The following is a 14151-nucleotide window of genomic DNA, read 5'->3' as shown; positions in this document are numbered from 1 at the left end:
TTTTTGCAGGTGATGATGTTTTCAAGCTGTGAAGTAGGACCTCCCAGTTTTAGTGCTCCTCAGCTCCCCTTCCCACAAGCCGGGTGAACGACTGGGGTTATACTTGCCCATACACTCGCAATACAACAATGTCTAGTGGTCTGTCAGCACAAATCAGAGATTTCTTGGCTGTGTATAAGCATTATTCATAATTTATAGCAATCGTGACGCTGCTGAGTGCAGACCTGCTTATTCTTCAGTGTGAGACTGAAAACTCTGGTATGATGGCAGAACTCTCGGGTCTCCTGTTGCTCAGCACTCTGACCGCAGGCTCAGACATGTTTGAAGAACGGGGAAAATCTCTCAAAGGCCTGACAGACAGTAATATTATTTAACTTGATTGATCTAAATTAGACAGATGGGATTTGCACAGATGCGATACCCAGTGTCATTGGCAAAAATGACTCAGCTGCTTTACTGGAAATGTTTTAAACGCAAAATTGAGTAGTACTCTTGCAATGCCCAGCAGGAGACCATTTGTGCCAAGCAAGTGAGTTTCACAATGTTTTAAATACTGCTCTCTGCTGTATCAACAAAGTCTGTATGAAGGAATTTCATTTCAAAAAAATTTGTAAAAATGACAAGCTGGGGAAGAGAGTTCTCCTTTGCAACACTTGTTGACTGTCAAAGAAAAAAGCCCTTGGAAAGTCTAGAAACTAAGAAAACCAGCGCTAAAGTTTCTGACGGAGAATGAATGCTCTGAAGGCCGCAAGCTGTTTGAAGATGAAGAGTGGATAAGCAGGCTGGCTTTCCTCACAGATACTTGTGAGCTCCGTATGAGTCTCCAGGGCAAAAATTGCCTTTTGCCATGCTGTGTAAGGTACTCTCTTCTCTCCTGAAAAACATGCAGACTTCCACATAGCAATATAAACCACTGTCTTTTTTTACAACAGGTAATGACAGGGGGCATAAACTGTAGGAAATGAAACTTCTTCCCTCTTAAATTCACTAGATTCAAGCCTGAGTACTTTGAGGCAGAAAAGAACAGTTGCTGTTCACTGCCTCAGGCGCTGATGCTGCCAAACGCAGGGTGCCAGGATGGAAGGACCACCCGTCTCACCCAGCATGACCATCCCTGAGGGCTTGGGTTACAGCATCAGGAGCAAGTACGTACAGGTTTTACCGCGTGGAAAACTGGCCCACCAGCAAAGGCACTGGTCTTTGATCTATGAAGACCATATTAAAGTCCATGTTCCACTCCAGGTAGGGCCTGATTTTCCCCTAACCTTTCTGTGCATCTGCTTGGAGGGGAGACTAGTAATTCCCTGTTTCAGGAGCTGGGGGAATCAATATGGAAGGACTGAGCTGCTCATGGGCTGTGGTTGAAGGGCTTACGCATACCCCTGTGGGGATGCTGAAGCGCAGAAATCTGGCTGCAAATAAGCAAGAAAGAATACATGCCCTATGGGGAGTCTGCGCGTGGGCAGAGCGTGGACCCTGCTGGCTCTTGCACCCTGGGGATGCGCAGGGTGGGTGTCCCAGGTGGCAGGAGGGCGACTGTTGCCTTCTGTCCCCTCCTGTCCCCCCTGGAGCTGCAGTGCGGGAAGGGCGGGGGCAATGGGGATCCCCCTCCCCTCCTGGTGCTGCGTGTTGTGCGGCAGCTTCTAGCCACTGTGCCACAGAGTCTGCCCCAGGGAAAGCGTTTTCTGCAGTGGTTTTGTGCTATTTCAGCTTTTTGGAAAGCAGCATGACCTTACCCATAGGCTCCTTTTTTTCTCCCTGAGAGAAGATTTTTAGGATTTCTGAAGTAACTGCTTAAATTAACTTCTTGTTTCCTCTTTTCATGGTGTACACATTCATATAGGTTTTATACCTGACTTAAGCATCCATAAAAACAAACCCTTGCAAGCAATGCCGTTGGTATCTGTAGGTATCCATCTCCCCTTAGGATAAGTTTAGAACTGGGTACCATTTGCCTATGTAAGTGAAGTATTTGAGACTATCAATCAGCCTTATTTTAGGAGGTGTTAGAGAGCACAGACGTTTAAGATTCAGAGAGGAGAAGCTGAGGGTAAAATGTAGCCTGTGCAAGACAGCTTTGCACAGTTGGTTAATTTCCATGTTTTAACAGGGGTAGAAATAGCATGATTTATTTTCTTTGCCATATTTGCTTGCACCACTCTTGGCCATGATATTACGTCTCTGCACACTGTGACAAGGCCCATGATGGTATTACCTGGAGTTTTGCTGCTGGAAAATTTGGGTTTGCTCAAGTGAATGATGTTGTGTATTATCAACAAAATTCAGTTGATTACAAAAAATAATAATAACTTGCTGCAGTTGATTAAAAACTAAAATAGGATTACTGTAAGAAAGCACCTGGTTTTCTTTGCATTTGGGAGACTTATATACATGGGCAGGGCTGGATGCACCATGGTATGGACATACCAACTGTGTTTCCCCTGCAAACAGCTTCATGTGTGAGCAGCACCGCTGGTGCCTGTGCCAGGATGGAGCAGCACACGGAGGTCTTCAGGCCCAGGATGGAGGCTGATGTATCTCAGCATGCTTTGTCACTACTGGAGCTGGGGGTGCTCAGCATCTCTGAGTAATCCCACTTACTCTGTCTTACATCTGACACCTAAGGAGTATCCTCTCTCCCCGACCCCAAAAAACCCTGCCATTCTCGTATCAACTCATACTTCTCCAGAAATCAAGAGTAACATCTGGGCTGTTACATACATGCTGTTCATGATTGTACATGCACCTATGCATACATCTGTCTAGCTATCTATCTGTTTATCTTTCTGTCTACCTATCTATTTATCTATACACTTCTATTTGCATAAGTACTTTATTTTTACCCATTTCACCAGACTCTGCAGCATAAATGCCAGTGATTTCTGGCATTGTCTTTCAGCAGAGAAAGAAGAGTTGGGAAATGGCAGTCTCTCTGTATATGCTTTTGCCATGACACCACTCTCCATTTCTCCTATTGTTACGTAAGAAAAGCATTCAAATCCCTTTTCAAGAGACTCATAATTGAGGCTCACATTGGCTTGCTGCTGTCTAAGAGGTGCAGAAATATGCAAAGTGCACCAGACACAAAACATGACCTTTTCTCGCTCTTGTCAGATGTAAACCAGCCTCTCCCCAAGCAGCTGGAAAGCTTTGTAGCCCAGCTCAGCAATGCATGTCACCAGCTTCAGTGGGTTCCCGTCGTGTTTGTGCTCAGTGTTTCCCCCGGGAGCCCGTGATGAGGCTGGTGAGAATGGGTCCCTTCAGCATTTTAACTGGAAGAGGGTCGCAGTGATGATGGGGGCTTGAGCAATGCCGAGGCCTCTGGAGACAGTCACGATTCTCCACTCATGACATGCTTGCGCCTGCAGTTGAAGCCCTATGTTGCATGCCCCGCTGTTTCAAGAGGCAGCAAGGACCATCTGATCACACGGGAGAGAAATCCTGTTAGCAGGACAGCTTTAGCAATGAGACAAGCGCAAAGGCATCACGGGGGGTTAAGTGAAGGTGAAAATACTTTTGGCGAAATGTGAAAATACTATGACTGGAGCAACTAGGGTCTTCTTTCTTATTACTGCTACTGCCTGACCCCTTAAAATCAATAGTGCAACACTACTGGTAGGCTGTTTTCCCTTTGATAAACTCACAACAGGCAAAGGGGCCTTCAGTGATACCTGGTTTAACCATAGCCACTTCCCCCACTCTCCTGAGGCAATCACAACCCAGAGATTTCCTCTCAAGCCCGCAGGGGTAAGGATGGGTAAAGAAGTGAGAGGGTCCTGAGGTGTGGCTGCAAGGTTTGTGGTTTCCATGAGGCTCTGAGAAAATGTGAAAGATTTGTTCATCCTTCTCCAAAATCCTGGAACACTCCAAATTCTCATTTCTTAAGCTGTAATGCGGGTTGTTACATGTCTGTAGTTACTCAAAAAAAAAATAATCTCACTACATAAGGTGAATACATTAAAAAAAAAAAACTTTGCTAGTGGCTTTCTGAAAGAAGGAGTTCACCTGTCATAAAAGGCATTAATTTACTTTAAAAATGGCAAACCTAAACTTCTTCTTGAAATGCTCTTGAATGTTCTGGATGATTTCTTTTCCCCCACCCTCCAGATAAAGGTATTGTTCTTATTTTACAGGGAGGAAAAATTAAGAAGCAGGATTATGAATGGACAGACTGCCAGATTGGCATAAAGCAACAGTCCACTCATCCATCCATCCGTCCATCTGTCTTTCTCAGTGTTCTTCCACATCCTTCCATCCAGTAATGGCCGCTATTCTCCCACTTGATACTATAACCACACTCAAGTGTGAGAGCAGCCCTGCGGTGCTTTGCTCCTGTGTCAGGACAGGTCAATGTGACCTTCCTGTGTCATCAAGAGCACAGTGCCTCCATGAGTGGGAGGACCCAGGGTGCTGGGGAAGAGATGCAGTTGCCACTGGGTCACCCCGACCCAGGGGTGCTGGGCCGGTACTCCCACATCCCATCAGTGAGAGCGTAGCAGCGGGGCTGTACTGAGGGTCAGACCTGGTATAACTGCCATGACCACAGAACTGCTGTCTGAAGACCATGCTTGGGCCCCTCACTACAGGTATGACATCGCATTTTCTGGAACATGTCCAGAGGAGAGCAACGAAGCTGCTGAGGGTTCTGGAGCACAAGTCTTATGGGGAGTGGCTGAGGGAACTGGGGTTGTTTAGCCTGGAGAAGAGGAGGCTGAGGGGAGACCTTATCGTCCTCTACGACTGCCTGACAGGAGGGTGTAGCGAGGTGGGGGTTGGTCTCTTCACCCAGGTAATGGGCGATAGGACAAGGGGAAATGGCCTCCAGTTGTGCCAGGGCAGGTTTAGGTTGGACATTAGGAAAATTTTCCACTGAAAGGGTTGTTAAGCATTGGAATGGGCTGCTCAGGGAAGTGGTTGAGTCCCCATCCCCAGACGTATTTAAAAGATGGGTAGATGAGGTGCTTAGGGACATGATTTAGTGGTGGGATGGCAGGGTTAGGTTAACAGTTGGACTTTAGGTCTTTTCCAGCCTAAACAATTCTATGATTCTATGATTCCATTCTCTGGGATGTGACCACAGCTCCAGTCTTGCAGCGCCTTCCCTTTCCTCCCCCTACAAAAAACCCAAGCGTGACATTGACAAGGGTTCTGCCCTGGTGTTGCAGAGGGTGACAGCGGCAACCAAGCCACATGTATGGGCCCTTGGTTAGTCAAACTGATGGAGAGATCAGTGATGGGAACAGTCAATTCTGAAGCATGGAAGGCAGCAAAGTTTCCCACTTCCACTGTTACAGATGGTGTACGTGATACACAATACAATAGTTGTGACCAATGATCAATACAAAACAAAGCCAATGAAGTCAGGACTTCCCTAAACTCCAGCCCTCAGCCCACACATGTCTCCCTCATCCCCTTCCTCTCCTCTCTGTATACACACAAAAAATGAGGGAGCTTCTTCACATGGCTGCAGGCTTTGCTGCCTCGCCAGGGACAGCTCGCTGCCCACCGCATGGTCTGCTCCTCCCAGAGCTGGCAGGAGCAAAAGCCCTGCTGGGCAGACGGGAGGCTATGAGACAGGAACCAAGAATTAGTGAGCAGTGAAAATGGAGCCTGGTAAATTCTCATTACGAATTAGAAAGATAGTTTAAGTCAATAAGTCAGTCTGGTGCATAGGGATGAGCACAAGTGTGGGATTTTCTTTCCATAGGAGGACCCAAAACCAGTTACGTGGAATCCAAGGAAGGAGAACACTGCAAGTCCAAATACCATATGAAGAAAGGCCTGAGCTACACAGTTTCTTCGCATTAGTACACATTACAAATACTACTGAACATCTCTTGATAATTTTGTCTCATTTGAGAGGGGGTTCCAAATTCCCTTATTTCAATACTTCAAAAATGACACTTACATGAGATGATTTCTTTCCAGCTGCATGAATTCATTTATAATTTAAATTTTCAGCAGATGGAAATATCATCCCAGTTCATATGAATTTAATAACAGTGTGGAGGCAAAATAAAAATCAAAACATTGAGAAAGGGCAATATTACAGTTCCAGGGGTTATGATCTCTTCTCTGACAACTTGACATCACTATTTACAAAGCCATGCACATCCTATTATCTGAATGTATTTGGATGCCATGGTTACTTGGCAGTCCTGATCAGACACAGGTGGCTCCAAGCAGTAACTGCAAACATGTATAAAACCAGTCAGCTAAGCAAAAAAAACCAACCTGTTTTTTCCATAATCTATAGCTCAGGAGTAATAAGACATCCAGTAGATTATTAAAAATAACAAATAAAAAAGCACATTTACATCTTGACTTCCTTATCCTATGTTGGCTTAGTATTTTCTTGTTAAATTTACATGAGAGTCAAAATAAGAAGGTTAATTGGTTGGAAAGAATGTAGTGCCCATTGTTTTCTGGAAAGACCACTGCTCTTTCCATACAGTTTTGCAGAACATGGAAGGCACAGGACAGACCACCAGCAACTCTTACACATAGGCTACAAAGCCAGTTTCCAAAGGCAGTTACTCACTTTACATCCTCTAGAAGTACCTAGAAACACAGGTTAAAAATAGTGTCTGCAAGTATGTTCTCTCCATCTGAGGCTGAGGTCTTAGTGAGCTAAGCGATTCAGAGTAAAATAATAAATTTGAAAAACAAAGGGCAAGTCCAACCAGAGATTAAAACAACCAGTATTGCCTGTCAATATGTAAACCAGTGAATTTATTATTTTATTTTAGGCCTTGAATCTAAATACAGATGTAGAAATGCATTTAGAGCATTAGCGGTCATGGCCAACGATAATCAAAAGCATGAGGGTGGCTGGAGAGATCCATGAAAGTTGCCAGAGGTCAGGTCAAGCACAGGGTTAGGGGAGCCCTGGGCTACTGCAGACAACCTTTGAGTACTGAATTGCTTTTCCCAAGGCCCTGCTGCCAGGGGAAGATTGGGTCAGCCTTCATGAGTAAATCCACGAGCATCCCTTGGAAGGACTGAATAGTTGGCCATATGAGCTAGCAGCACCCAACCATGGTAAGGCACCCACCCTACTGACTGAGAGCAGGACAGAGCAAGTGGGGGGAATTCACACCCATCACTGTTGTCTGCTTCCGAGTGCGATATTCATGTGGCCTCCTGGCTTTGCCCTAGCATGGCTCCCAAGGTACTTGCAGGAGTCCTTCCTGCCCTCTTCATGCCAAAGGGAATTACTTTCCCCTGCATGGGTTCATGCAATATGGAAGAGGAACTCCCACAGCCTCCCTTCTCTTTCCTGTACAGCACTGGGTGTATTCAGAGAATTTGTCTGATGAAGTTTTTAATACTGAGATTACATTATTCAGCTTACATCTTTCATAGGGCATTCATTATTCCATGAAAATACTCTTGGCCAGTTTCTTAAAAAATCGGTATAGTACTTCTGAAAAGAATCAGCAAAGGAAATAGTAAAACTATTGCTCAAGTCAGAGTATTAAAGACTTTTTCAGGATGTTGCATTAAGGAGGTAAGAGTAAGTCCCTGGTAATATTAATGGTATTAAAGCAACATGAATGCTCTCTCACTAAGATGGCTTCGCTAGTGCCTTTCCTGTAAGCTTGAAGAACATTTTGATCTCAGAGTCCCAGCAAGCTTGTGAGATTTCAAGAAGATGATCTTCATATTGCTGTTTGCTGTGACACAAGCAGCTTTCTACTAAGAATTCAGCTCACTCTCACCCTATAACATTAACTCAAGTCAAGAGATGTTCCCTGCACTGTGTGTAGCAGAGACACATACAGCCTTGCAAAGCCATCAAAGATGAGCAGAAACAAGGCTGGGTTGAGCATGAAAAGCACTCTGTTTTCCACCTTCAGCAGGGGAGATGAGTGGTGAACTCCTCAGATTTCAAGTTTTGTTTTCTATCTTTGTGCCTCCCTTCTCCGTTGCCAGTACAGAAGTAAGAAGACTCCATATGTTGGGGCTGCATTGGGGAGATGTGAGCAGCCTCTTCCAAACCTCTCTGCAAGGTTTTTAGTCTAGGATGCCAACATCAGGTGTTATAATGGGCCACTTTCACTGAGGAGCAATGCTTCACCCTTGGTAACATTGCTATTACACCACTATTCCCTCTTCCTGGATTAAAATTATAGAATCATAGAATCATTTAAGTTGGAAAAGACCTTTAAGATCATTGAGTCAGACTATTAACGTAACACTGCCAACTCCACCAAATCCCAACACTGCCACCAGCAGAAATTTCTAGGGAATGTGAATGTAACAGATACATGCAGAAACAGGTATGTGAGCTTTTCTCTGTTGCTTCAGAAAAGCAAGAAAGCTCAAGACATCTTTGGGAAGGATTTCATGTGCTGCATTCCAGGTCCACAGCCATCAGAGCAGGATAGGTGACGTGTGTGATGTCTCCCTAGCAAAGGGATGACTTGCATTTGACAGAAGTCAGTCATGGTCTTACAGCCCAAAACCCCGTATCTCATAAAAGTCGCTCTGATATCAGTAGAAACTCAGGGAAAGCACAATAGTAGTTCCCCCTTTTGAATGAAGCTGGAAGCCTTGCCACGTGTACCTTCATATCTTCTTTATGGCAGCTGAAAGAGACATGTCTTTTTTTTTCTTCTTCTTCTGTGATTCCATATGCTTTGGAGATATGTCCATATCATGTGTGCTGCATTTTAGCTGCACTTTGCTGATGGTTTTTGCAATATAAAATCCATGACTTTTTCCAGCCTGGAACTTGATCAAGCAGGTTGTTTTACTCTCTAGAGAACATTCTCATGGGGGGATGTCACCCAAATGTATTTTTCAAAGGCAGGAAGTTGTATTTTGACCAAAGCTGATTTAGAAAGACATGGCACAATTAAGTCTATCTTGCTTCTGTAGCCTAAACAGGCTCATGACTTTTCTCGCTGATTGTCCTGTGATGTTTTGCCCTTGGTTGGCAAGTGTGATACTTTGAGAAGAGTGTATCCAGCTGAAAGCAAACTGAACACAAGCTGTGATTTCCTCTACCTCCTTGTGCATTTTTCCCTTAAAGGTTGTGTTTAAGGCTGTTTCTTAAGCAGAATTGTTTATAACAGCATAATGACCCTGTCTAAGCCAGGCAAAGGATGGGAAAATTACATCTGAGTCCTTTGCACTGATACTTGGAGGTTATTTCACATTACTGTTCTAGTGGATTGTTTATCACTTGGAAGTTCAGGAACATCAGGTTCATTTTCTTTAGGTCCTTGTCAGCTATTTGCCAGTACCTGGCAATCTTTAATCTTTGCTAGCCAGGCTTTCTTTTGAGCTAGGCTTCAGAAGACCTTGCTCCTACTGAGAGATCTCCAGCTACTTACCAATGTTTTAAAAATCTTTACAACTCTTCAGTGAGGTTTTACCTCTTGCTTGCTGTAATAATAGAAGTTCTGGCTCATAGCACTTTTTGGTGAAATCAGTGACCACTCAGTGTATTTTTTGTGCTGCTTTTGTTTTCCATTTACAATCCCATTGTTCTTCTCAGTATAAACCTGTTGCAGGATTATCACCATAGTCATTAATTTCACCTCCTAAAGCGAAGATTTACTGGGTAACACTGAACATCAAATATTTGAACTGAACACAGAAAACCTGTCAGCTGAAGAGCTGTTTTCCATACGGTGCTGGACCTCAGCAATGTCTCCTCAGGTTTGACTCCAGCACCAGTGAGGTGCACAGCCTGGCTGCTTGGAGGAGGAGGTTTCACTGAAGACAGAATGATGCTGTGGGAAGCTGTCTGAGTCAGGGAAGGAGTCACAAGCAATATGCTAGGCCACCTGGGATGAAACAAGTTTAAGCGGAAAATATTTTTGCTACGAGTATGGACAAAACACAGTGGAGCAGCTAGGGCAGCAGAAGCTGTGGGAAGGCGATGGGTACGGCCAGAGCTGCCTCCTGCATCCCCCAGCTGGGTTGGGAGGGAGACGGGGCACAGAGCAGCCATCGATAACATCAGTCCCCTGTGGGTCTGGATACGGCTTTCACCAGTGCTTCCCTGCATTTAACACTCATTTATAGTGAAAATGAAATAGGGGGTGTTAAATGGCTCCCAATTTAATTCTTATAATAGGAGTGCCAGACTTCAAAGGAGCCATTAAAAGCACTGCTAAAAGCAGCCACTGGGCTCAGAGTTGATGGGGAAAGAAGGAAAGAAAAGAAATATTAAAAGGTACGTGTGTGTGTGTCTGTGTGCAGGGAAGCACCGCAGAATGACAACTGCGTCAAATGCAGTGGGGACAAGGACAGTCATTCCCTTGCTGATAGTCATAATGTGGCAGAATTTGATGTTGATGAGTGAAAGCAAAGTGTATTTAATTTCCTATTCAGAAATATTTGTCACTGACACAAGAACTAAAGCCATAAAAAAGACATGGGAAGTATCTCTTGGATAAGAAGAATGTTTTAAACTTGAATTTTAACATAAAGGTGCAATTGTGGTGCTTACTCAAGCTTGTTTGTAATGATACTTTTAATGATCGTTTTAATGATCTTTCAGTATTTGTATTGGCTGGCTGACAGCCTGTGACTTGTATTTGCACAACTAAGTCTGATAGTGTATTGCTTTTCTTCAGTGTCCACATTTTGCTCAGGCAGAAATCACAGATAACAGGAGCAAGTGGCTAAAGGAGTTAACACTCTCCTAAAATAGGGCTTCAAAAGGAGTAAGATGATGCAAATCATGTAATACACTTACATTTTATTAGTTTTTTTCAGATAAAATTGTGGAAAATTCCCTATCTTGATGCATATACCTCATACTTCAGACATCTCACCTTTTAACAATACTGGCTTTGATGCAAGTTATCAGGTAACAAATACAAAAATCAGAGATGAATTAAATGAGAAAAAAGATGCCAACAAGGTAAAGGGGGGTTTGGAATAAATTTCTTGTTATCACATGGACATCTGTTTAACCCCCTCTGGTCATGAAAAGTGGGTGAAAACAGCAGTCCAGGTACCCTATGCATTACATGTGTGGAAATACAGAAAATGGCCAAACATTTTATGCATGCATAAATATGTGCAGAATTAGAGAAAGGTTAGGAAAGAAATGGTTTACAAGTCTCTCATCTGCCACTGCGATAAGGTCTGGACTGCCAATACAGGTATGCAGTTGACATTACTAGCCCAGACAGCATTATATGTTGGGGCAACACTACTCAGACAAATGGTTAGGATAGTTTTACAGATAATTTTTAAAAATAATGGGAAAACTGAGGAAAAACTCATTGGGCATGGGTTAACAGTGCCTTTGTAAAAAGAATAGACATTGGGTATCAGTAAGGCTTTGTCTTGTGCTCCTGTCTTAATTTTAATTGATTTGTGTAGGATGTGATAGTTTTCAGTTTCAGAAGAGAAGGAACTCATAGGGCACTTTGAAAATGACATTGGGTCAAGAAAGATGAAGGCAATGTCATCAAGCGATCAGACAAGAGGGCTGCACATCAGGAACTTCTGCAGCTATTACTGTGTCTTTTTGTGAGACCTCGCTGAGGTTATTTCATCTCTGCATTCTGGCTCCCACCTTGCCCGGATATCACATTTGTCACTAGACATTTTTGAAGCCTTTTAGAAAGTGAAAAACTTTAATGGACTGAACTTGATAAGAACTCTTGTCTTTTAGGAAACACATTTGTTAGAGATGGTGAAGTCAGCTCTTCCCACAATGAGAAATTGTGAGTATTTAGTCTAGTAAGTCAATATGGTCAGAAGGTGGTTTACTTCAAGTTGTTGAGATGTACAAAGAAGACCGCCCAAATTCATGGGGCACCAGAGAGAGTAAGTTCCCTTGTCTCACTAAGAGTATCTGTCTCCAGCTCTGTAGTGCAAAAACAGAGGAGAAACATCTCCATAGTCTTTGCCAGCACTGTGGCGAGCCGTTCCCCTGACTTTTCCAGGGAGAAAGACTGGACTGTGGGCTCTGCTCTACAAACTGCTTAGGTATTTTGCAGTCATTGGTGATTTTTAGACTCACAAGCTTGAAGTAGGTGTGTCACTTAAAGCTGAAATCCATTTTCAGTGAATCTCCCATCCTTTTCTGATGATGCCAGTCTTTTCCACTGTCCTGTTAGCATGATGGTTGTGCCGGTGACTCTGGTGGGTGATAAAGTAGCATGAAGTCTAATCCAACCCTGAAACAAGTGAGAATGATAGTTGTGCAAAGTCTTTTCATGATATTCTAAAATTTTTAAGATGAAAATAAATTCAAAATTTCAAAATGTAGGGACTTCACAAAATTGTGAACTGTGGCAATAATGCAGTCTTCAAACACTGAGTAAAAGATGACAGGAAGTAAAATCTGGGCTTACTGACTTAATTGCACCACAGTAAAAAGCATATTAGACAGCTAACATCAGCTCTGCTCTCCTTTATTAAGTATCTTTACACATATGTGCTAATTTTGGCTGCTTATCATCCTTCTCTACTGTGCCTGGGAACATTTTGATAACCACCACGACGATGCGCCTGGGCTGGCCGATGGCCAGGGCATTGCTGCTGTCTCTGTGCTGCTGCACTGGGCAGGCTGGAGCTCCAGTGTGAATTTGAGTCACAGGGACTGTGACCTGTGGATGAGTCCACATGGGAGAAGGACACCACAAAGCATCTGTAGCCATGGATAAGCCCATGCCATAACATGGCATGGCATAAGTACATTTCAAAGTGTCTGTGGACGTGGTTATGTATTTGCCACAGGAGGTGTACCTCTGAAGGGACTGTGGCCCAAGAATAAGTCCACACTGGAGAAGGTACACCTTGAAGCATCTGTGGCTGTGGATATGTCCATGCTGCAGCAGGTGCACCTTGAAGCACCAGTGGCTGTGCATTAGATTATGCTGGAGCTCCTCAAAGCGTGTAGCCATGGATAAGCCCATGACAGAGCAGTTACACCCCTGGAGGAACTGCAGACATAGGTAAGGCCATGTTGGAGCAGGTTTACTTCTGAAGGGATTGTTGCTATGGGTAAGGCCATGCTGGAGCAGGTCTATCTCTGAAGGGATTGTGGCCCATGGAGAAGGCCACCCTGGAACAGGTGCTCCTCAAAGCGACTGTGGCTGTGGATAAGTCTATGCCGCAGGTCACAGATAAGACTCCACCTGGAGCAGGTAGACCCCTAAGGGACTGCAGTCTGTGGATAAGTCCAAGGTGGAGCAGGGGCAAGGGGAGGAGTTCATTGCAATGTTAAACCCTATAACCTTGCCCAAAGGGGCCAAGGGTGGAGACCGTAATGGAAATACCTTTAAATTGTTGTAACCTGTGACTTGGGTTGCATGTTATGGGAATTACTATAGCAGGAACCACCTGAACCATTTGAGAAGGAGCCTCAAAAGAAGCTGTGCAAGTGCAGAAGTGCTGCCTGACCTGAGCTGGCTTTGGTGCCCAGTAACTCTACGCAGCAACACTGTCTCTCATGTCCTGAGTGACCATCGTAACAAATGGAGACCGAAGTCATGGACTAAATGAACTCAGTGGACATTCACGGATATTTGTGGACATTTCACAGACATTTCAAAGATGTGGTTCATAGACTAATGGAATGATATCTGTGTATTGTATCAAAGGATGGCAAGTTGGGTGGTGGTTAATGAGGTTGTATTAGATAGTGCGGGACCTGAGCATGACATAAATGCTATGGGATAAGGGGTGGAGAATGTGCTGGTTTTGGCTGGGGTAGAGTTAATTTTCTTCATAGAACCTAGTATGGGACTGTGTTTTGGATTTGTGATGAAAACAGTGTTGATAACATGAGGAGGCTTTAGCTATTGTTGAGCAATGCTTGCACAGTGCCAAGGCCTTTTCTGTTTCTCACACTGCCCCACCAGAGAGTTGGGAGGAGGCACAGCTGGCACAGCTGACCCCAACTGACCAAAGGGCTATTCCAGACCATATGACATCATGCTCAGCACATAAAGCTGGGGGAAGAAGAAGGAAGGGGGGGACATTCAGAGTGATGGCGTTTGTCTTCCCAAGTCACTGTTATGCGTGATGGAGCCCTGGTTTCTGGAAATGGGGTTAAACCACAATAGCTGGCTGTGATAATCTGCAGGTATCTCTCTCCTAGATACTGTTCCTGCCTCTTCCTTTGATGTGGGATGAGGGATGTCACATCTCATCCCCAGGTCACAGTCCCTG

Source organism: Egretta garzetta, unplaced genomic scaffold (genome assembly GCF_000687185.1).
Source record: "Egretta garzetta isolate BGI_Z169 unplaced genomic scaffold, ASM68718v1 scaffold205, whole genome shotgun sequence".
Taxonomy (NCBI): Eukaryota; Metazoa; Chordata; class Aves; order Pelecaniformes; family Ardeidae; genus Egretta; species Egretta garzetta.
The sequence above is the reverse complement of the archived record's forward strand: the minus strand, read 5'-3'. Positions refer to the sequence as shown.